This window comes from Falco cherrug, chromosome 4, assembly GCF_023634085.1.
Source record: "Falco cherrug isolate bFalChe1 chromosome 4, bFalChe1.pri, whole genome shotgun sequence".
NCBI lineage: Eukaryota > Metazoa > Chordata > Aves > Falconiformes > Falconidae > Falco > Falco cherrug.
Genome location: NC_073700.1, coordinates 30,934,615 through 30,959,569, shown reverse-complemented (window position 1 = coordinate 30,959,569; position 24,955 = coordinate 30,934,615). Strand labels below are relative to the sequence as shown.

The window sequence follows — 24,955 nt, the reverse complement described above, 5'->3', positions numbered from 1 at the left end:
TTGTCTGGAAACTCAGAGGAACAAGCAACAGGGAGCCCCACTGTCTGACTTTCAACAGCATTTTCTGAAATGGAGCTACACTTTAAAGTCTTGCCAGTTCAGCCTTTCACTTTACAGAATATGTGCCCATCTCTAAAATACCAGGTTATTTTTTCTTACCCCCATAATATTCTCATCTGACATTCGCTCTCCTGGAAATCACCAATCTGATGTTCGCCTACCTGCATTCAAATACCTGTCATTGTTCTTGTGCTACTGTCCTTCTTCCAATTTAGAGATTATATTTCATAACTGACCTCCAACTACCTATTGCCTCCCCGTGACACTTCTCACCCTCGTCTACCTGATTGATTACTCTATTATGCTCTCCGCTCTCCCGATGACGTACAGATTGCCCAGTGTGTCACAGGCTTGCTTTCGTTCTGTAATATTTATTCTTAAGAGTTTTGCAACACCCTCCAGCTGCCATTCTCTCTCCCTGTTCACTGTCCTCTGCTTGCCTCTCTTGTGTATGTCTAGTTTGGAAAAAGGAGAAGAAATCTTTTTCGAAAAAAAATCCTACCTGCTGTGAGTTCACGCATACGCTGGTTTAAAACCACATTTAAGATGCTGTCATTTTCAATGGGGCTCTTTATTTCCTTTGCACCATTTGGAGGTAATAAAATGTCACTGGATCAGACTGTGATCGGTGATACGGCTTGGAAGGCAGCTTTCTCCAGAAAATTTCCTCACCTGCATAAGTCAATGAAACAGCGACAGAGCAGGGAGCAATGTTGTGTTTAAAGATGCGTGTAGGTAGGAGGGTTCTGCCTCCGCTGAGGGAGAGGTCTGGGATGTGTCCTAGATCCATCCATCTCCCTGCACTTGTCACAGGTTGTCCAGCTCTCTGATACTGTTCCAGGCTTGTCTCAGCTCTGTCCATCACTCTGACATTTAATTAACTGCCCTGTTGTCCTGGATCTTGCACTGGATTTGTGTCGTCTTTCTGAAATACCTCTTCAGTCACGTCTGAATATTACCAGCAGGAGGAATAATAAAATTGTTGTCACTACTATTGTTATTATTGTTATTATGTTGATGATAATAAAACAAGACACTGAATATCACAAAGATGAGTACTGTTACGTTCAGTGTCACTTCTTCTTGCTATACTGGTTGTCTTGCATCACAGGTGAGCAGGAGCTTGACAGCAGTGGTAAGCACAGAGAGCCCTGGCCAGCCAGGCATCCCAAAGTAAAAGGAAAACAGAGAGGGGGTTGGAATATATATATAGGACAATAAAATCACACTGAAGATTTAAATCCACATTTATGAGACCAGTCCCCAGGAGTAAGGATGATTATTAAGCTCATTAAAATCTGTCCGTGCTGGGTGACACTCCTCCAGGAGCTCTGCGTTAGTGTCTGTCTGGTACCGCCTGCCCCGTGCGTGCCCAGAGCTATCCATCTTCCCTGCATCTCCTTCAGGCCCCATCTGGCATTTGTCCCATTCTTCTTACTTCAGTCCCAGGTCTCCTTCCAGCATTTCTTATGGTCCCTCCGCTGCTGGCGGGTGGATTTCTTTTCCCTTTTAGTTACTATGCCGAGCAGCTGATCTCATTTGGACCTCCCCTTGGACTTCTTCTCGTTTATGTCTGTCCCTACATCTCTGTGCCTGATCCGTGACTTGAGTAGCTGCACTGTCCCTGGGATGGTTTCACGTTAATCAAGCCGTCCATCTTTCACACCCCCTGATCTCTCATGTGTTCTTTTTTCCCTTGCAGTTCAAATACTGGGCTTGGTGACCACCTTGCGGGATCCTGAATGCTGCGCCCCGTGTGCCTCCCAGCCCCTGCAGACAACTGCTAGGAGACATTCATGACCGTAGCAAGAACCAGCAGTGACACACAGGCACAAAGGTAAGGAGTGACCTTAGCGATTGCATCTCCAGAGTGAGACAAGTAGCTGGTGTGAGACAGCTGGCCACGGGAGAGAGCCAGCAGGGATGGTGTGGATGGAAACTCTCCGGGGAGGGTTTAAGTACCTGGGCATCTTCCCCAGGAGTTGATTGCGAAGGGGAGCCTCATGGCATTCATTTCCAAGAGGGAAGAGGCTGGTGCGGACATGGACAGCGATCCAGGGTTGTGTTTCTCACATTGCTGCTCCTGGGGTGATTTACTGGTGGACCTCTTCTCTAGCACTGGCCAAGTGTGGACCTTCCTGGGGAAGCCCTGAATGGCTGAGCTGGGGCTGCTGCACTCCTGGAAGTGTGGTAGCAGTGAAAGATATCATGGTTATAATTTTTAATTTTATTTTTTTAAGATTGAATTCCCATTCTTCTGTTAAGATTTAGGGAATACCTTCTGTTAAGTTTTAAGGAATATCCCCTGTTAAGGTTTAAGGAATATGGAAAAAATGCTTCTTTTTTTCCCCCCAGATGAGAAGCACAATGTGTGCCTCCACCTCAGCTTCTACAAAATTGTATTTTACAAAGCAGAAAGAGAACATCAGGTTCATGTTGGTGCTGTGACTTAGTTTTCTAAGACCAGAGCTTGCCCTGTGTTTCCTGTTGAAATGGCTAGCTGTGCTGGGCACTCAGGAATTTTCTCCCTCTTTCTCATCTCCACCTTGACATTATGAAAAGGGTTTTCATCAATCCTTCAAAAGAAAGAGATAACTTTTGTATAAAAGTGCACAGTCGACAGGGCTGAGTTTTTTGGGTAGTATATAATTTTTTTTTACACTGTTATTATTTAAAATATGCTTTTTAAGAGGACAAAAGGGAATAGTTTAATGGAAACAAATTTCTATAGCAAAATGTGCAGCTGGATAAAAAAAGATTATTTCTGTTATTGCTTGGGTAGACAGGTGAATTTGGAATTTGAGTACAAAAGGTGTTAAAAAGTGTGCTTAAACTTCTCTTCAGTGTGCTGTTGAGATTGAAAAGAGTAATTTTTGGAGAAAAACTTTTCTCCAAGCCTCCATTTCCAGCATTGTCAAGTCTACCTCAGCGGCCTTTTCCCACAGCTATTATCATGTTTTCACCTTTTCTTCTTCCACCTCATTTGTCCATTTTTGAAGAAAATGTAGTGCTGGTGAAAGGAGTGCAGCTCTGCAGGCTGGCGTTGGTCTGGAAGGGAGGGACAGAGGTGCTGGAGCTACACAGGCATCTCTGGAGGCCAGATGGGACCAAGAGGATACAGTCCTTGATTTGAGGGAGGGAAAGATGGACAGCCTGGCCTGGGGGTAGTCATTTTGAAAGCATCTACAAGTCTACAGCTCTTAAGACCCCCTTTCCAAAGTGACTTTTAACCAATTAGGAACCTAAGCATCATTGAAGATAAGCAGAGCTTAGATGCTCAGGTCCCTCGGGGCAGGCACAAATATCTCAGCAATGCAGACAGATAGATAGACAGTGTTGCCTGTCCTGATGGATCCAGACCCAGAGCTAGGCAATGAATTACAAATATAAGTGCCAAAACAGCAGGCTTGGGACACAAAGGATAAAAGACAGTCGTGTTATTTGAGCTGATAAGCCCTTCCTCTCGAAGACGCTTGCATCAAAGGCTCCTGCAGGGTTTTCACAATTGAGTGTTATACCATCCAGCACTGAGTTACCAAAGATGTAAAATGGGACTTGCAGAGAAAGCTTCATGCCTGCCACAAAGGAGTGGAATAAGAGTTTGTTTTGACAACTATTAGGCTGAATAATTTGGGATTGGTCGCTGTGGACACTGTGAGATATTGCTCCCCACAGAACAAAGATTGCCATTAATGTCTCAGCTCCCTGCCTCCTTCCTCCTTCTTCTCCCCAGCCTCTGCAAGGGCTGGGTCAAATGCTGCCCAGACAGCATGAACAATATTTCCCCTTTCTTTGGTAATTATTGTCCCTTCTATTAATTTCTCAGAAGCCTTTTCACAAGCAAGAGTTATTTTCAAGGGTTACAGGCATTCTTCTCAATGTACATTTTCATGGCTATTCTCCTTGGAAGAGCTGCAGAGCTAATTTACTTTATTAGACTAAATGAAAGGAGCTTATGAAGGTGGCCTGTGCAACATTGTGCAGGGGTCAGGGAGCTAGGGAGGAGAGTCCTCTGAGATTGCTGCTGAATTTCTTGCAGAAGCTGAAAAGTAGGTGTTGCTGTTCAGTTTGGTGCCGTCCTTTACGTTGTGTAGGCTTCCTCTCAAACAGCCAGTGCTGAGATCTTCTGTGTGGTCCCGTCACTGGTCTACCCATGAAGGCTTAAGAGCAGTAACATTTGTAGGGAAGCATAACATCTTTGGATTGGCAAGCCTGGAGCTAGCTGTGCTCGCGGCACTGTCTTGCTCATACAGGCAGCAGATGCCCAGGTGACTCTGGTGAAGGTCCACATGATGGGGAGCCCTGGCCAGCCATCCCTGCTGTGGGCAGGTCGCTGGTTACACCTGACTGTATGAACCCTTCTCCAAGCGGCTTCATGCAATAAGCAGATGACTAAAAATCATCTCCTGGGCAATTCACTTCATTCATCAATTAAACTGTTTGCTGTGAACAGTTTGGCCCCATCCAGCTCCAGGATTTCAGCCTTGTAATTTTGCTGGCAGAGGACAACGGTGCCATGTCCGTGAAATCTGCCTGCCAACTGCTTCCCCTGCTAAGCATTTTCTAGGCTAATGATCCCGAAAACCTTGCCAGCAGCCCCAGCTCTGTCCCTTTCAGGGCAAGCCACTCATTTAAACGTGAGCACCTCTAAATGACTCCATCTGCTAAGTGTCGTTAGTAAAGAAAAGATTATAGCAGGAGTTATTGCCGTGTCCTCAGGTTATAACCCTGTTATAAAATGGGCTGGAAGAACAAGGCGATTGTGAGGAGCCCAGGCTCAAAACCACCTGGGTGACTGTCAGCTTGATTTATTTTCTTGCTTATTTCATAAATTAGAAAATTGGCGAAAGAAATCGTTGCCCACTCTCAGCTGCTTGGTAACCTGCCACATGGCAAGAGATGCTGGCCACAGGGAGACGCAGCTCCTTCCCACCTCCCTGGTCCCTCTCCCCCAGCCACCCCAGCACCGGGGCAGCAGGGCAGGGACATGGGATGGGGGACATCTCCTGTCATGGGACACATCTCCTGTCATCCTCAGCGACCCATCTGGCCCAGCGCTAGCAACCACTAGACTTTCATTTTTCTCTGATACTGTTGATTTTTGAGTAGCAGCACTTTTATAGGTGCCAACAGCAGTACCAGTATTGCTTTTGAATGCTAGCTTTGACCTCAGAACTGTTTTGTTACTTCATTTCACAAATCAGACAAACTAAAGCAAAACAACCCAGTTTGTGGCAGTATCATCAGCCAGGACCTGCTGCCCTTCAGAGATGCTGGTCAATATTTTGGCCTTGTGACTTGTGACCAATCTGCCTTCAGCAGCCACCCCTCTTGCTTATGAACCAGGCTAATTTTTGCCTGTCAGAAGGATGGAGCTTAATGGTCAGATTTGCTTTAAATCACTGGGTAAAATTCCCTGTCTAGGAGGTCAGACTACAGTTACAGTGCCTTCTAACCTAAAAACTCAATGAAATCTTTAGACTACATAACGACATGTCAAAACTGGATCATTTAAGCCATCTTCAGTAAGTTTGGCTGCATCTGATGCTCTTCCATAGTATGAAATGAGGCCACTGTTATACACATAGTATTTGCAGACAAGGAGAAGCTTTCAGCCAGGACGAGTTATTAAGAGACTGCAATGATGCATTTCTCAGCCAGTGTGGAGGAATCCCTGCTGCAAACATGCCAAAACCAGGGGAGAAACAGGGTGGGAACCTCCCAGGGAAAGACACCTCAAAAGTCCCAGCACTGCCGTGCCTGTGCAAGGAGGTAGGGCAATAACTGCCCTGCAGCCCATGGTCAGAGCAGATTTTCTTTGTTCTGCATGCCTCTTCTTCTGCCCATGGGACCTCTGCAGTGCCTGCACAGGGTCCTTGTCACCCTGTCTCCAGCAAGCATTGGGACGCGCGTGTCCCCATGGCTCAGCCTCTTGCCAGGTGTGTGTCCATGTGTGCAAACGCTGCTGGGTGGCACAGGGCGAAGGAGATGGGGCTAATTCCTTCCTGAGACTCGCAGAGAATCGGCTTATAGCCCGAAGCTCTGATTACTCTTAACTTAGCCTGCATGATGGTAACCACATCCTGAAATTACCTGGCTTTTTTCAAAATCCAGGAGCTGGTTTGGACTCACCTGACCAACATGAGCAAATTCCAGCCCTGCTTTCATCCCCAGCGGCTCCAAGGGGTTGTGAGTCAGCACAGACCCAAGGCTGAAGTTGGGGGAAGAGGTTTGAACTCCAAAATGCAGCTGATGGGAAGTGCCTGGGTGTGATGCCCGGTCCCACCTGCCAGACGCGATGAAGCCCAGTGCAGAGCAGCACCGTCATCCCCTTTCCAGCTGCTGCGCTGGAGCTGAGTGCTCCAGCCAGACTCACCTGCTGGGATCCTGGCAGCTAACGTGCCTCTGAAACACTCAGCAAGAGATAGATGCTGTCAAGTAAAACACAGAGTGAGATGTTTGGATGATGGGATCAAACTGTGGATCCCACACATCTGTGGCGTGAGATGTGGCACCACACGCTCCCACCTGCTGCTGCTGTTCCCCATCTCCCACCACTGCCCGCCAAGCCCACCCCGCCTGGAAATTAAAGTGGGGAAATCAAAGTCCTTCTCCCCCGGCTCCTGCTGTGCCTCTCAGCCACTGACATTAACACTGAAATGGCTGACATTAGCTTTGAACGGATTTTAATAACCCCCTTGCGAGCCTGAATTACCCACCCAGCATGAGGTTCCGTGCGCATTTGGAGACCTGGCGATGATCTGGGGGCTGGATCAGCTCCTCAGGCTGTGGATGCAGGGCCAGACCCGCTCCAGGAGCTGCGGTGGCTTCAGCCAATGCAGCCCCTGGCAGGGGACCCTGGCAGCTGCCTGGCTCCTGGAGAGCCGCTGCTCCAGCAACCACCACCTGCAAGCATCCAGCCACCAGCGGGTCTGCAAGGGGCTTGGGAGCTTCCCAGCACTGGGGATGCTGGTGTGGGTGGCCACCTCCATGGGGTGTTTTCCCCGCTGGGGCTGGGTATGGGCTGCTGCAGGGTGGTGGGACCCCCCTGGTGCCATGAAGGAGGGTGGCTCTAGCCCCTATCAGCACGTGGCATGAAATAGCAGCTTGGGTTTAGCAGAGCCCTGTGAATGGAATGCTAAATGAGATCACTCCTGGCCCAGCTGAGACTCCGGACTAGTGTATGAAAATCTAGCAAGAAGATTAAAAGGTGCCCCCAGGCAGATGAGGGTATTTATTTCTTTCTTTGTGGCCGAGATGTGCGTGGCGTGGGAGTCACAGGGACGGTGACCTCCCCTGACCACCTGCACGTGGGCAGTGCCGTGTCCCCATGGGGGCTGATCCTGGCCAGAAAAGCTCCTTCTGGGAAGCCGGCGGACAGGTCCAGTTCCCCCTCCTGCGCTGGGCAAGGGCATCCTGCCCAGGCTGCAGGTTTGGCGTCTTCACTGCCAGCCCTGCAGCTCCTCCACAAAGGGAAAAGCCCACATTTTCCTCCTCTTTTACAAGAGGGAAAGCTAAGAAAGATTGTCAGGTGGTTCGCACTTCTTTTGGAAGATGAAGGGCCTGGAAACACGCTTTAAAGTTACTTTTCCTGAATTAAAGGCCCCAAGATCTGAGTGGGCGATGCAGCCCTCATGGCTGGTCATGAAATCTCAGCACCATTTGGGCGAAGAGTGATGGTTTCTAACTGCCATCGAAATCTGCATGTATTTCCAGTATGGAAACAGGAATATCCACAGGGATATGGGTACCGGGCCACAGCTGGGGTGGGTCAGCAGCTTCTCCAAGTCAGGCTGTGAAATCATCAGGCATTTCAAAGAACCAGGGGCTGCAAACAACCCCTTAAAAAAAAGTCTGTGATAATGATTGAGTTATATTTAAGAGGCTCACTCGTATTAAGTAAATGCAAATAGTTTACATGGAAAATATTTCCCATTAAGCTCATTTCTACATAAAATGCTAACAGATTGAGATTATGACTCTAATGATTATTTTTATTGCTGGTTTGCATTTAAATGGCATAAATTTCCCCCTACTGTTCTCTCTTTGGGTTAAATCAATAAAACCTATTAAGAAGGTTCGTCTTCCTCAAAGATTCCTCCCTGTCTTCTTTCTGTCTCATCTCCACTGGTGCCCTTTTTATCCACCCACCACCAGTGATTTTTCAGAGCTGCCTCCACGATATTGGTGCTGAGGATTTGAAAATCCCCTTTGGCAGAGCAGAGTGAATCCGGTCTTTGCCGAGACGGGGGACTACAGAGGAACTCAAGTGCTCTTTCCTTCCTCAGCTTGGGCCATAATTATCAGGAGATGCGGTTGGAGTCAGCTCTACTCTCAGCTTCCCCTTTGGAGAAGCTATACCTATCTGTATACCTATACCTCCTCAGCTATGGATGCTCTTGTCGTGCTCCTTCAGTGGCTGTGGCTCACCAAGCAGGTGCTGGATTTCTGTTTGGAGAGGATTTATCCTGGTATATACACAATGAAAGCCATTAAGACTCTGACCTTTAAATTGGGCTCCTTCCTGTTCATGTAGGGAGGAGGTGGGTTGAGTGCCCAAATCTTACTCATTTTAATGACAAATCCCTCACATGGAGGCTTGGAAATGCTCGGCTTTAATGCAATTCGCCTCCCTTTGCTGCAGCTTGGCTTTGCTGTGCAGGGGATGTCTCCGCTTCCCCTGCATAGTGACAGACCCTATAGATTTGCTCTGTAACTACTATGCCCAGGTACCGGCATGTATGAATTTATGAGCTTAGGGCAGTGCTAGCACAGGGATCTCCCATGCTCCTTAAATCAGTATCGCTGACCTTTCTTTCCTCCATTACTCTCAGCATCACTTTTTTTCTAGCTTAATTTGCATAGGTTTCATGTTATCCATGTTTTTGCTTTGTCCCTGTTATCCCATTACCCTGGATAATCAAAGTTGGCTGTAATAGAAACAGCAGAAACAATTTGCTTACCCTCCTATTACAAGATATTCCCTCTACTAAGTCTGAATACCTGCAGTTCTGTGGTAATGCTAATTAACTGTGCATACATATAGAAAGTAAAGCAAATGGCACCGGGATCCTTTGGGATAGTAGGGATTAAAGAAAGATAAGATATTATTCTCCTCTTTCTCTGTGCTTCAGTGTCCCTACCCTCAATGGAAATTGCTTTGCACTTTTAGAATAAAATGTAATACGGGGTGGTGGTGGGGAGTCACTGACAATGTAGAGAGGTGGGGTTGGAAGGAGCACATTTCCCTGCTAGTGAACCCACTCTGAAAGTAACGATCTTCCCCAATGTCTTGCTTCTGCAGCTATTCACAGAGTGGAGGGGGGGTAGGATGGGGCAGCTTTTACCCCGTGCTGCTGCCAAGGCCTCGGAGCCTAATGGTGCTGGGCAGGGTTGTACATGGGCGCTGGTTCTTTGGGGTTGCAGCTATCCCCCAGAGCTGGGCTCCAGCATCGTATGGGTGGAAAACCTCCTGTCCGGCCTCAAGGACTGGTTGAAATAGTGGCTGTAAATGTGAATGCCGATTGCAGCACAGGGTACCTGCTGTTGGAAAGTGTCTGTTGTATCCATTAGGATGCTCACGTATCCTTCCCGCATCTTGCGCAGCTGACACAGCAGCAGTTTCAGAGCAGGGGAAAGTCCTGGGGAAAATAAAGAAGATGATAATGAGAGAATGAAAACCATCAGGAGAGGGGAGATGCAGTGGCAGGACAGGTTGCTGGTACTGTCCCAGCCACCCCTCTTCACTTTGCACTGCACAGGGCCATGGGCTTTGGCTCACCACAGCCCATCCATAAGGTTATGTGGGGCAATCTCCCACCATTTGTGTGCAACATCCTCTGAAAGTCTCACATGAGGCTTTCTCCTGAGTATCAGCCAAATGAAGACACTTACGCAGCCAGGCACATGTGGAGGACTGTCAGAGCTCTCCATGCAGAAGAAATCCCACTCAAGTCTACCTGCCAGCTCCTCATCGAGCTTCCCAGCTCCTTTGCCAACAGCATGGACAGACACCCTCGGCACACCTCAGTGGAGCAGCTGGGACTGGCCCTGGAGCCACAAGCACAGACACACTCTGTCCCTGGGTCTGGGTCCCGTGCTACTACCACCCCCTGGGATGAAAGCTCCAAGAGGCTGGTTAGACAGCCCTAGCTCTCCCTCCGCCCCCAGAATTGTGAGGAAGCTGTTATTTATCTGCACTCTGATAATCACTGTACCTTTGATGCAATACTCATGTTTGGGATTTTACCACATCTCTCATCCTCCAGGTCTGTCAAGGAGCTTTACGCAGCCATGACTCAGAGAGAGGCGTCAGTGGAAAGAGTCTGTAGATACAGCCAGCAGCTGTCATGTGGAGGGTATAAATAATGTATACGCACGTATATATGCATGACCTATGAGCTCAGGACCTTTCCTTCCTGAATGGTACCAACTCCTTTAAAGGATCCCTGCATCATGCCATGGCTCTGGCCAAGCCAGAGAGCTCAGATGATTACACAGCTGTCCCCCACAGGTGTCTGAGGTGTATGGGGATGGGGAATAAAAGAGCTGGTAGAGGTGAGGGCTCAGTGCTGCAGGTCCCTCCTTACCTGCTTGGAACTATAACTCCTTCCTTGTCACTGAAACCTTTACTGCTTATCGCTCACCATCATCTCTGTGTGTGGTTTTAAGACTAAGTAACGAAGTGCCTTGCTCCGCTCACAAGCCTTATGGTTGGTAAGATGCTTTGAAACTGTGCCCGTGCTATTTGTGTTTTAAAACAACTCAGGTGCAGGTTGTGGGTACAGGGAGCTGCAAAGGGCTTTGAAGGTGCTTGCGTGTTAGCCAAAGAGATGTGCTGGTGCGGTCAGGGCCCCACTGGCTGCACACCGAGGGGCTGAACGGAGCCGTGCTGTGCCTTGCGCTGCAAAGATGCAGGTGTATCATCCCAGCAGAGAGCTCGGTCCTGAAATACCTGAGACTCAGCAGAAGTGGGGGGGCTCAGGCTGATGTCAGGCCCCAGATCAAGCCTTTTGTCTTCTTGCCAGTCATCTGAGGCATTTTGGTTCTGATCAGGCAGCGTAAGCTTTAATTGTAAGAGTGGGTTTAAAAATGAAAATACATGAGTTTGACTTATAGGAAGGGATGCTTTGGCTTGGAGGTGGGACAGCATATCACTATGGTCAGCTGGGAATTTCTTGTTGATTTTACATAGCTGAGGCAAAGGTTAACTTCCTATTAAATTCACTGAGACCATTCTTAATGATTTGACCCTTAAAATTAAAGATCTGGAGCTAAGCGGCTGGGCTACCAACTCTGCACAGCCTGCGCTGGTGGAGTTCAAGCAGCACGCTGAAATAGCCAGCAGCTTTTAACAATTGCACTCAGTGCTGTTCTGTCTCTTCAACTCCTGACATCATTTGGGAGAAAAAAAAAAGAGAAGGGTTGAATTCACAGGCTTTGTTTCCCTGCAGTTCAAAGGATACGGCAGCCTGGATTTTAATTGGCACCGAGTTCTCCCGACTGGTACCCGGGGCAGTCCTAAGACTTACACCCAGCCAGGCAGGTGGAGCAGCAGCCAAGGGGTGAAGGCTGTTTGAAGCACTGGGTGCCAGTCACCCATCTGCAGGTACTCAGAGGTCTCCTCACCAGTGTAGCACTGATCTGGGGACAGAGGAGTGTTGCTTCATTTCTGATCATTAATGCAATGGTGTCTTCTCTGGTTTCACTGATCTCTGTGCACAGTCCAGGGGGAGCCACATATTGAGTGGTTTGTGCTGGAGATCACAGCTCAGAGATAATGAAGCTGTTTTCTTACCCTTTGCGTTTCCTGACAGTGCCGCTCAGCCTGGTCTCACGCCTCTGCCCAGCGCTGGGTCTGGACCCGCAGGAGGCAGTGGGAGGCAGATGCTCTGCAAGCTGCCGGCAGCGTGGGCTGTGTGCCTCTATGGAGAGAAGCAGGAATAGCTCAGGCTGTGGTCACCCTCAGCTTAACCCCAACACCTTGCCCAAATGGAAGTCGTCAGCGCTGACATGCAAACCTGCTCTAGTGTGTGAAAAGTGGGAAGCTCCTGGGACCAAGGAGGGGGTGTCAGCGGGGGCTGTGAGCTCCTCCAGCAGCTGTGGGGTCAGTTTTGCTAGGGGAGCCCTGGGAGGTCAGGTCCCAGCCAGTGACAGTCCCCACCATCTGACAAGGGTCACTGGGAGGCTGTGGCGCTGTGCAGTGGTGCATGAAACACAGGCTTGTTTCAAGCGTAGGTGGGGTGGAGAGCAGAGTGACCCACTTCCATAAGCACAGTCATCTACCCCAACGGGGCCTGGGGCTATCGCATCCCTTCTTGGTTGAGATCTGACAACAGCATCTTTCCCAGCTCCCTTTTCCTCTGCCCAGGAGCAGGGAGGCTCTCTGGACAGCAGCTCCAGCTGAAGATTTAATTAATGCTTAGAATGGAGCCCACCTGCTCCTCTGCGAGTTCAGCATCACTCCCACCTTTCTAGTTGCCCACTTTCCCTGACCTTACCTCTTGCTTCCTGAGCTGGATCATGGCTTTGCATCCTGCAGGCTTCCTTGTCCCTCCGTCTTTCCTGTTCATCTGTGATTTGACCTTAGGAGATAGAGGTACCTGCTTTGCCCCAGGAGCCTTTGTCATTGCCACCAGTGCAGTCTCCATAAGTCCTGTGCAAGACAAAAACCTCAGCAGCGCGTTGTCAGCCCGCCTGTCCCAAGGCAAGCTGTAGCTATCAGTCCCAAAAGCCCAGCGGGGTGGATATAGTTATTGCTAGGAAGCTTTATATTTACCACAACCTTTATGACATTACAGCAAATGCATTTCAGAGCCCAAGAAGTGTAAAAATAAACTGCAAGGAAATAAAGACAGCTAATTAGCCAAAGGTTACTGCTGGGCTCTGTGACTGTCAGCTGTTTTGAAGTTCTCCTTCACACAGGGAGATGTGTGTGCAATGCTACTGCTCCTTTGAATAAATGTCTTGGTTTCCAGAGTGGCTTCATACCTGGATGTGACTAAACACATGTGAGGCCTGTCACAGCAAGCCTGGGCAGGATGCTTACGTCCTTTAACTGCACTTCTCCAGCGCTGAAGAGCATCTCATCTCCTGGAGTGGCTGACCAGTGTTGCACGACCTCCCAGCATCTCCTGCGTGGGGTGAGCTGCGAGGTGAGGAGAGGCCAGAGAGCTGCCTTTCCGCACAGTCAGCCCTCTGTCCTGGAGATGCTCCTTCCCCTCTGGCATCCCTGCCCTCTGCACTGCGGTCACAGTGGAGGAGATTGCTGGTCTTCCACCTCTGCCTCGGCTGAGGGCTGCACCGGTCATCCAGGGTTTGGATGGTGCATTGGGGTGCTGCTCCTTGGGGATGAGGAGTGCTGGAGCACATCCCCCAGCACATCACGGTCTCACCCTCTATGTCCATCATTCCTCAGTATCTGATATTTTCCTGAGGACAAGCATCTTGCATAGAGTTGCAGGTACACCAGTCATCACAAGAGGAAGGGGAGCAGGGGTCCTAGCTGGGCTGTGGGCTGAGAGAGGGGCACAACTGCCATGCCAAGAGAGGCTGAGCAGCTCACGACTGAGGCCTGGGTGGACTAATGTGCTGTGTCCAGAGGGGTGTTTTGTTTGTATTTGGGCAGCAGAACCCTGGAGCAGAGAAGGACCCCTGGGACTTTGTCCCTTCAGCGCAGCTGTCCCCCAGCCCTGAGCTGTGGGAGCTTCCTCTTCCCCTGCTCTGAACTGCTCTGCACAGGGACCAGGGAGTTTGGGCACAGTGACCTCACAGGTAACACCAGCATCATCTCTGCTGCTGTCTCCCTTCTCTCTGGTTTTCCTCTTTCCCTTGTTCTGCTTCTTTTGAGCTGCATTTCCCCCCTGGAAAACCCTCATGCAGCTCCTTCTTCCCTCTCTGCAGGTTTCTCCTCTTTCTCCCTTTCCTCCTGCTGCTTCACTCCCCTCCTGCTTGCGGCTTGTGCCGAGTGTCATGTGTTTGCTCGGCATCACTCCTCCTGGAACGTTAATTTGCTGCTCATTTCCTTACAGACTTTACACCACAAGTGCTTTGTGTGCATGTGTGTGTGTGATTCAATTAAACAAAACACAATAAAATCAGGGAAAACAGGGAGAGACACAGACAGACAGCAATTCCCTGCTCTCCGAGGGCTAAGCTTGTCTGCCTGTGAGCTCAGCCCCAGCATGGCTTTCTTGTGTTACCACATGGGTTTGCTTGTAGCAACCCTCTGGATCTCTTGCTTGGGGTTTCCATTCCTCCACCGGGACCCTGGGACAGCAGTTACTTCTGCTCCACTCTCAGGAGCTGAGGCTGTTCCATCAGATGAGATGTGAACCTTGAAGGAGCTGGCTGTTCACTTCAAGTAAGCCCTGAAATGCTGGGGCGTCTCCAAATGCTCAGCCTCCTCCAGTCCTCCTTTCCTTCTGCACGGCTCAGTCCCTGCAGCCTTTGAGAGCCTCCAAGCTTCCCCCTTCCGTCCTCCAAGCCAGCAACTCACCTGCTCCCTGTCCTGCCCTACCCATGTCCGTTGTCACGCTCCTGGCAGCACATTTCCCCCTGCTAGGACCAAGCTTTCTCCTAAATCACGTTTTCTTTGCAGTGCAACCTGAAAAATAGCAGCCGTGCCATGATGGGGTTTGTTTCCTTGGCTGACTGGTGGGCTTCCCTCCTGCTGCCCTGTGCTCCCCTCTTCCATGCTCTGTTTTCTTTTCCCCTCTAATCCATTCACACTGTGAATGTATGCTTTCTTAGCATCCTTTGCTCCCAGTTGTCTCCCTGACAGGTTTCTCATCACTCCCCACGCAACCGGGTGTGGGTATCTCTCTCCTGGAGAGACTGTTTCTGCTCACTTGTCCCCGTCTGCCTCCCTGGCTCTGCAAATTTATTCTGTGAATCCAGCCTCTTCCCACGGGTGAGCCACTTGGCTGTAAATCTGATGGCTAAAATGGGTCAGTGTGAGTGGAAGGAGGTGGTCCCGAGAAGGGCAGAGGGAGATCAGGCACAAGAGGCCACCAATGCCAGATTACAGGGCGGGTGGGAGAGGAGAAGGCGAGGGCGATGTTCTTAAAAAGTGAAGATTGTATGGGTTTTTAAAATGCACATGAAATGTGATTAATGAAATCCTGGCACTCAATTCCCTCTCCTTTGGAAAAAATCCTGACAGCAGAAGTGACCCCCCCACCCCTTCCCAACAGCAGCCCCCGCCATGCGGAGCCTTCCCCGGGATGTGAGGGGTTGCATTGTGCCATCTCCACTGAGTTTAACGTCCCTCTGGTATCCTGGCAGGGGCCTTGGGCTGCTGCAGGGGAATCATGCTGAGGAGGGCAAACTGATTAATGTGCTGGGGCTTGTGCCTGTTCAGCAGGGCAATTGCCCCTTGCTCAGATACCCACCAGCCACCCTCAGGGTGGGCTCCAGGAATGCTGCAGAGGGATGCTCCACGCTTTCAGCCTCTGTCCCTTCCAAGTAACATCAGAGCTCCTTCTTTTGCATCTGGAGGGCTCCTTCTAGTACCAAGGGGCTAGCCTTATCTCTGCCCGATCCAATGCTTATTTAAACGGTGGGAAGAGGCTCCCTATCCTCTGTGTCATGGCAATCCTGGTGGCTGTGAGATAACACTGTCCCTGACTCCTGTCTCTGGTGACTGCATGCCCAGCAGAGGCAGCATGGATGTTACAGCATGCCCCACCTTAGTTTTGGCTCCTGGCTTTCACGGGCCAAGACTGTCCGGTCACTTAGCCCGTTGTGGATCTTCTTGCTGAACAAAGTCAAAAGTCGAGGGCAGCTTTCCTGATGTGCAAGCCCAGGCTTGGAGAAAGGAAGATGTGGAGCAGAGAACCAAGGGACTGTACACCTTCCTCCTGAGCTTGACCAACGCCTTCACATGGGGACCCATGGCCCCCACACTTTTTTCATCATGGACCGCATGCGTCCACAGCACAGGAATAAATTCTGATAACAGTTCTGCAGAATTTCCCGTGCATGCAGCCAATGCACCTGGAGCCATTCCCAGATGTCTCTCCTCATTAATGCCCCCTTAGCAATTTTCTGAGGACCAGCATCCATCCCCAGCATTAAAAACAGTCCCTTCCTCTTTGATTTATGGATATTAATCCATGCCAGCAGGCAAGCGGCATGACATGTGTACATAATATATTCATTATTAAATTGTTTTTGTACCTTTCCTTTCTCCTCCCTCTCCAAGGTTGCACCTTTCTTAGCTGCCTGTATCTTTTGAACTTGCACTCAGAAAGACAGCTTCCCACATGGAGAAGCCAGCAGCACTTGGTAGACTGACCTTACAAGTCCGTGCTTCCTCCCCTGCAGCCACACTCAGACTCTGGCAGCGAGAAGGACCATCTTAGCCCCATCTCCAAGGCATGGCTGCTCCAGCCCTGTGCTCGGGGTAACTGCTGGTGTGACCAGGGCTGTGGGACACTGTCAATCCCACGTCACTTGTTCTGATCATAACACAGGACAGGCCAATTGTATGAGCCTGCTGGCAGCCGTGCCTGAAACGGCGCCCAGGCAGAGATCCAGCACGTGTGAGTTTCTTCTGCAGTCACTCAGATGCTGGCTCTGCATCAGTACTGGGTAATGCTGTCCAGCCCTCGGATTCAGGGACTGAAACCCAGATAAGATAGTGTTAGCTCCACTGGCTCCAGTCTCCCACCGGCTCAAGCCATGCTCCTGGCTCTGGGTTGGTGGCCACCTTTGCACCCTGTTGGTGATTTCCATGGTGCCATGCTGTTCCCAAAGTACGTGGCAGACTGGATTTAGCAGCCAGCACTTGGCTTGTGGGCATTTCACCATACTATGGCCTGGGAAGAGAGGAAATAAAGATCTCAGGACCTTGGCATGGGGCTGCTTTCATTTTCCATTCCCATGTTTGTGCTGTATAAGAACTCAGCCTGCTCTGCACCCCCCGGACAGCCCTTGGACTCCCTGTGGTGCCCAGGATGATGCTCCTGCAGGGCCACCACTCTTAAGTGCAACCTGCCTCAGGGGCAGCACCCTGCAGGAGTGATGGTTATCCCATTCCCATGCTTCGCTGCTGTGCACTCTCCCAGCCCTGGTACCTGGTGGCAATGCTCTTGCTGAGGTGCACCCTGCTCCCAATGGCAATTGCTGCAGACCCATCTCCCTGCATGTTCTGGTCAAGGAGTGGCAGGCAGGCAGTTTTGGGGATCCCATCCCTCTACTTCCAGGCTTTGCAGGGCTACCAGCACATCCATTGCCTATCTCTGGACCTTGTTATTGGCAGTGTGTCAGCTCTGATGGGACAGCGAGGTGGAGTTAGCTATCTCCCCGTGATAATCCAAATCCAAGAAGTCCCTGCAGCTCATACACCTGCCCCCCACGGACCATACTGCTCAGCACAGTACCTTCACAGTGGCAGGTGCCCACTGTGGGCTCTGTGCACACCAGGGCCTCTCTGGAAATTGTGCTTTTCTTTTGCTTAATAGGAATTGAAAGACAAGCTTACCTGAATGGCTGTGCCCCTTGCAACACAGCCTGTCCCATCCCCACTCCTCAGCTACACCCAGGCTAATCCATGGGCTTCTGCAGACCTCCTGTCACCCTGCCATAAAACAGCAGTCAGAGGAAAAGAGAGCAATTAAAACCAGACAGCACCTCTCACGCTTTGCAGCCTGGCTTAGCTGGGTCTCCCCCACAGGACTTCCCTCTCTCTTGCCCACAGCCAAAGGGATTGTCCCTGCTTTGCACTGCCCACCCGATGCTCCCCATCCCTGCCACAGCTCTGTGCCTCCTGGGGCTCCCTGGGACAGAGAGGAGGGGAAGCAGCAGGACGTTAGCAACTTCAGGAGCTCAGGAGCAGCTTGAAAAATATTTGTGTTCTTTTCGTAAAAATGAATCTGTCCCAGTAGTAATAAGGCTGCTTTTGTTCAGCAGGCTCTTAGCAGTGATTATTGTTGTTTTTCAATTTAAAAACCAGATGGTCTCTTTATAATATATAGTATGTGGACTGAGACTTTTTTTGTTTTTCTTAACCCAGCCTTTAAAACTTGTTCTAAGTTCCACTACTGACAATCCAAGGAAGCAGAGAGGTATCTGTCACTTGCAGACCCCACGAATGAAATGATAAGCAAAACACGGTTAACGGAGCAAGGCTACAGCAATGCTTTGGGGAACTCATGGAAGATGCCAGGTGGGAAAGGCTGTAGCTGGAAGTGCTTTTGGTGGTGTTGGAAGGGCTCTGGACACAGGTGCAGAGCCCTTGGGCTATCTATGGCCACACTGCTGTCTCTCTTCTCTCTTCTCCAAAGAGGAGCTGATCAGAGCTGACATCAGCACCATCCACAGTGCTCTCAGCACAGAGACCAGGAGAAAAGCCAAACTCCAGTCTCTGGCCTGGCACTGGCTGCAAGTTGGCGAAGACCTCTGAAAAGTAGCTAGTGCCCATGGGCACCGAGGTGATGGTGAAAAGGACAGTGGTCCCAGGGGTACATTAAGGGATCCATCAGAGGACTGCCATGGGTTCTGGCCTGGTCTGACAAACTCTTGCATATGTAATATGAACGCCTCTACATGCTTTGGGTGCTGGCTTGGCATGGCACCTTCCAGTCTGACAGCGTGGATTGCTCTGGCGTGCCAGCCCTGAGTGCTAGTCAGCTGCAGGGCTTGCTTTGATTTGCCATTGCAAGACATTTGGAGCATCCCAGCCAAAGATGCTTTAGCACAGAAATGTCATAAGAAGCAGGCACCAGACAGCTTGTAGCAGTGTTGAAGGTGCTGCTTTGGGTGCTGTTGAATTTTCCCATGTAGGGCATGGGCGGCTTTGGCACGTTGGTGCATTGCTTTCTATGCACAGTCCAGCATCACCACCAGGACTGAACAGGAGGGAAAATTCACACTTGCATGTGAATGAACCAGTCACTGTTGGCCAACTTGCAGCTCATCTGTTGACCAAAGAAGCTGCCTGTGGCAGACTTTGCTATAGACAGGTCTTCTGCAGGCCAGGTTGCCTTGAGTTCACAGCCAAGCTGGAGCCCACGGCTCTGCTGCCTCTGCCATGCTGAGGCTGCCATTTGTTCTCCTTACTGCAGCTTATCTGATAGTGTTTCTGTCTCCATTTCTCCACACAACCCCATTTACTGCCACCGTTTAGTTATTTTCTTAATTAAATATAGATTATGGCACTGGGAATAAGACATTATGACTTATTCATAAGCTACTTAGATTTTAAAGTGTGTGCAGATCGGGGCTCATCACACGTGTATGTCTGCATCATTACCATGTCAAGGACCAAGGTGAGCCCCTATGGCTGCCAGAGCTTCACCTGAACCTTGCTCTTCTCTCCCCATGGTCTCCACACCCAGAGGAGCTCTCCCATCTCTCCCTTGCTGTCCTTTTACCAGTAGAGGCTTGCCAGCCTTTTCCCAAGGAAACTGTTTTCACTGCCATCTCTCAAGCTGCTCCAGCTTCTCCATTATGCCTCTGCTTTGCCCCCTCCCCAGGTTTGTTTGCATCTCTCTTTCCTAAGGCTTTCCCCAGCCTTCCTGCTATGCCTGCAGGTGAAGCTCAGCTGTTTCCCCAGCTCCCTGTGGAAGAATGGGGACTTAGCAGGAGGCAGTTCTGCAGGAGGTGGTTTTTTTGCAAAGTTTTCTAGGAAATTCCTGGGTAATTGTTGCCTGAATGTCAGCTTGCCCTAGGGGGCAGGAGGAGGAGACAGGGGAAGGTGCTGCTGGCAAGCTCATGGGAGAAGCAAAGGGAGAAAAGTGCCATGGGAGAATAGGTGTAGGTCCATAAGGCTCCTCCAAAGCCTTGTGCTTCTGCTCCTTCCACCCTGGGACAAGCAGTGGCTCAAGCCTCTTTCTCTGCCTTAAACAGGGGAGCACTCAACCTTTGGGCAACAATAATAACAACAAAACCATCTGACCTGATTTGTACACACCAGGGTGGATTTCTGTCTTCGTCACAGTCCAGCTTTTGTTGTCCCCAAATAGTGCCATCAATGTCTGATGCTGCAGGGCTTCTCCTGGTCTGCTGGCGAGCCCCCAGGTGGGAACAGGGCAGCTCATCATGCGCTGGCCTAAAAAGAAAGAGGGAGCATTAAATCCCTGTTTTCACCTCCCCTCCAACCCCCCGGCTCCAGGGCTGACCTTGGGGCTGCAGCAGGGTCCCAGCATCTCTCAGCAGGTATCCTTGCTCTCACCCTCAGGGGGACCCGTTAACATTTCCATCATATTCTGTCACCTTCTGTCATTTCTGCACCTTGCCTGGCTGAGATGGCAGCATGGGGCCATTTCTGTGTGGGCCAGCCTGCCACCTCCATCCTCCACTGTCCCCATGCCTCCCATGTGGTTCTTTCCGACTATTTTAAGGACTAATGCAAAGTCCTGGCTTGGTAGCCCTGAGGACTAAAGACCTTTTGTCAACAGAGTAGACACAAGACAAGCTGCTGCAAGATTCCTCAGAGAAAAATGATCTTGATAAATTGGAGAAATGGCCCAAAATCAATATACTGAAATTCAATAAAGTCAAGTGCAAAGTGTTTCACTTAGGAAGGCAATATCAAAATCGCAGATATAAGAGGAGGAAGAACTGGCAAGCCAGCAGGAGAGCGGCCAAGGCTGGAGCAGCAGAGTAGCCCTAAAACTCAGCAGCAGGCAATAACCTGATGCTTTAGGAAGGGAAAGAAAAGGCACATCTTGCCCGCAGATGTAGTAACAGTTTCAGATGGAAGACAGCGAGGTAATTTATTTGGCTTTGTTTAGTGGCAGCGAGGCATCAGCCGGAGATATATTTCTCCAGTTTTCGGCATCAGACTTTAAGAGATTCAGACAAATTGAGGGGGTTTGGAGAGTTTGGAAAACATGTCCTGGGAAGATAGACTGAAGGAGCTGGTTTGGGGCCCAAGGATAGAGATGACTGAAGGTGAGGGGATGCGTAGCATTCATCCAGCGTGCAGTTATAAAAATGACAGTCATCAATTGGTTGAGGGTTGGACAAGCTGTAATAGGTTTAAACTGCAGCCAAGAGGCCTCGGGTTAAATGCTCAGGAGAAGCTTCCTAAAAGCAAGGTTGGCTGAGAGCTGGTGCAGGCTGTAAAGGGTCTGTGGGAGCCCTGTCCCCTGGAGGGCTTCCAAAACCAAATGAAGAAGCATCTGTCCCACTTTCTCCCACACCGCAGGGATGAGGTTTCACCAGCACCCCAAGCAGGATTAGCCATGTTCTTGGGATTACCAGGCTCAGACAAGCAATTTGCTTCCTGTTGTTTCATGTCCTCTTACCAGCCATACCAGGTCTTGGCCAACCTCCCGGGGCCCACAGGGGTTACATCCCCAGTGTCCCAAGTTCATACCACCCACCCAGGGTCCTGCTGGCTGTGTCCCTCACATACCTGGGCAAGATGCTCCCAGCCACACTTCTGCTCCGAGTTTCTTCTGCTGTCAAACCACAATTTCATTTCTGTCCATCGTGGAGATATCTAAAGAGCCTATTCAGGGTCTAAGACTGGGGAAGAAGATGGAGACAAGCATGACTTTGCAGTGAGCAAATTACCAGGTTGAGTTGTTCCTGTATCTTACAGTACCATCTGAGAAGGGTCTGCACCACCCACCCCTCCGATGTCTCTGCAGTGACTCCATGCCTGATCATGCCGAAACCTTTAGGGTTTGGCTAGCATGACCAGGGGCACCAGGGTACATCTACACACACATTCAAATTCATCCACTCCTCTATTTGCCTTACCACAGGCTGGAAAAGACAATAAAAGAAACCAGAGACTAAAATGGCGAAGCCAGGTGTCTCCAAGGTTGCTTTGCTGTTTGGACCAGCCCCGCTGACTTTGTTTTCAGTAATTTGGTGGCTAGCTGCAGCCCTCCTCCAGATCAATCCTTCTCAATTGCATTTTTTTACCATAATTAATATTTGCTGCATAATTACATTGATTTTTTTATGTACTCTGAGAGATGAGGGGAATTCATAGCCTGAACGCCTGAGTGAGGGAGGGGGTGTGATGCTGAAGCTCACTGTGCTGAAGGGGAGAGCAGCAGGGGCTGCACTGGAGATGTGCAAGGAGGAGATCTGCTCAAATACCCCCTGTTACATGGAGGGTGTTACTAAGCTGCAGTGACAAAGGGCTGGACATGGAAATGTTTCCATTATTCCCTGGCCAAACCATTCTGCTGGCCCCTGCTTTCTACCCGCCAGCCCTGGTGAAGCCCAGAGAAGGCTGGTTGTCTGCTGCCCTGGCAGCCCTGTTTCCACTACTGAGCTCAGCAGGGAACAGGATTTTATTTATTTACCAAGTCACAGCGGGAAGAGGGATTTCAGAGCAGCCTGAGCTTCCCAGAGCTGTGAGGAGTGGATAAAACCTCCTCCAGCTTTGTGCAGGGAGGCTCCTGCAAGTAAGAAACCTCAGCCTGGGCACAGCCGGAGCTGTGGCCCCACTGCCCCCCACTCGCTCACGCTACCACCAGCTCTGCTGTGAGCTGTAAGCCTCCCAGGCTGCTTTCTGAACAGGCAAACTGCTACAGCCAGCACCAGCAAGCCCCAGGAGATGCTGCAAGGAGGCAGCTTTTGTTAGGAGCTGCCTCAGCACTCAAGGCTGACAAAACCATGAGGATTTGGGTGGCAACACCAGCAATGAGCTTAAGGATCCTCTTACTCATGGTAAAAATTACCTGGGCAGTGCTGGGGCACCAGACCTCATGATGATGGAGAAGGATTCTGGGCTTTCGGCCATCCAGGGGTACCTGCTGCCTTCTGCATTTGTTGTGGCAAGGTCCACAGCTCCCAGGCTTGCGACGCCAGTGCTCCCCGTGCTTCGTGCAGCAGCACGAGTGGTGACACCTCCCAGCCCGCAGCTGGGATGCTGCAAACATGCAAATGTTTGTTAGAGCACGAGTGCGCACGGCGGGCCCCCGCAGCTGTCACAGAGCTGCTGTGTAAATGGCAGAAGGGCAGTTTATATTCCTGTTGCCAACAGCCCCCCTGGGCTCAGCAAATACCAGAGCAGTAAGTCACTGCCGGTGGCACGGGAAGGGCTGGTGTGGCGTGGGGGGGTGAGCCTTGCCCGTGCCCTCATCAGGAAGCAGGCACCTCCTGGGCTAGAGCTGGGGGCAGCCACCAGCTGGGGACCTGGCAAGGACTGGGGTGCAAACACAGCCCACAGTGCTGTCCCCTCTGCACATCCTCTGGCCGTAACACCAGAGTTCAGTCGGCAGCCCAGCTCTCCGTGTGCGTGCCAGCAGGCATTTCTTCATACTTCTACAGAAAAGGCATTACAAACTCATCACCTGCTCATCTCCAAGCTTTCCCCTTGTAAGAAGGGATGTTTCTCGTATTTCTTTCACAGCATCTTACTGTGCATCACCTGTTAATTACGTGCCCTCCAAGGATCATACTTGCCTGAGCAGTTCAGAGGAGGCCACGTAGCACTGGCTCAGCGTTGCCCAGATGAGAACGCTGTGACAATCACTGCTGAAAAGCAGCCTTGTCGCACACAGGTGTTATTAAGCAGCCACAGATGTTATACATTTTTCAATTAAAACCCCATAAATTAAAAAAAATAATGAGGCGAGCACTCCACTCAGCAGAGACAAAGAGGCAAGCCATCAGCAGCATTGTGCTGGGCACACTCGCCTCTCTGGGCGGCAAAACGCTCAGCTGGCCAAACAATGCGGTGGCCAAACATCTGTGGGGACTTTGTGTTACAGCACTGGTGCGAGGAACATTTGATGTCTGCATTGGCGAGGGGCCGTCAGTCCTGTTGGCCCCCCTCTTCCTGGCTGGCATGGGGGAGAGATAGGACCAGTCCTGGAGCTGTGGCTGTTGGCGGCCTCTCCTCGCATTTGGGTGGATGTTGCAGGAATTGGAAATTAGCCCTTTAAGTAGGCTGTGAACCCACTGATACAACAAAAAGTTTTGTCTTCAGGGTTTGAGAGCTGCGGTGCATGGAGGTGGCTCTCTTCTGTGTTGTGTGCGTGCCCTAAATGCAATTATTTGGCTCCTACCATGTCTGATATTATTATTGTTCTTGCTATCTTTGGTACTTTTATGGCCCCATCACCATAGTAACTGAGCATCTCAAAACCCTGTGAGGAGAGAATAACATTATTCCCATTGTAGAGTTGGGGGAAGTGAACAACAGCAAGGCGCAGAGCTGGAGATGCAGGAGGACTTGGACAAGTCCGTCCATGGCCAGGGACTTGGGGGTCATACTGCTGCTACTTCTAATTTTAAGCAGTCACTAACTTTACCTGGGCAGCCTTGGGCCATGTTTCCATCCCACTTCTCTTCCTCCTGTCTTGAGTTAGCTAAATAACAACCTCCTACCTGGAGCTGCTCCCTCCTGGGCTCTCTCTTGCTGCCCCCTGCCCTGTGGACCACCAGCAGCCTGGCACTGCCCAAGGCAGGGGAAGTGTTGGTTTGCTCTGCTGAAGATCTTTCATTTTGCACAGCTATTTGAATGCATCTCAGGCCTGCCCGTGCTCAAACACGTCTTTAAATATTGAATGAAAAATGGAGTAGCATCAGAGCGAGACATGTCAGGGTTTTTTTCATCCCTGACCTATTCCAGACTAATTTCCACCCTGGGGGTTTAGACGTTTTTCTTGAGAGACAGCTGATAGAGATTCAGAAAGGGATGTGAAACAGTCTTCTGCAGCACAAGCAAATGATTCCACAGGTAGAGGTAAGCCAACGCAGTGGCCAAAAGCCCAACCTGGATGGCCACCTACCTGCCTCTGTCCAGGCTGTTCTCCCCTTCCTGGGCACCTTCTCCTGGCAGGATGAGGCTGCTCCCTCCCCAGCTTCCTGCACCACCAGCTCCTGGCTTGTGGCATTGCCATCACGTTCCCCGACATGCCGGCTCCTCGCTGCCTTCCCTGCCTCGGCTCATTCTGGAATAAAACAATCTTCAATTATT

General features: G+C 50.4%; 1 protein-coding gene across 3 annotated transcripts in view; it reads left to right on the top strand.

Annotated features, from left to right (window-relative positions):
- The window catches only part of ELFN1 (extracellular leucine rich repeat and fibronectin type III domain containing 1), a 109,028-nt gene that overhangs the window by 57,908 nt on the left and 26,165 nt on the right, over positions 1–24,955 (top strand). For all 3 annotated transcript variants that reach the window (XM_055709851.1, XM_055709853.1, XM_055709854.1), the window contains exon 3: positions 1,763–1,897. The gene's annotated coding sequence lies outside the window, so the exon portion shown is untranslated. The remainder of the gene's footprint in view (positions 1–1,762; positions 1,898–24,955) is intronic.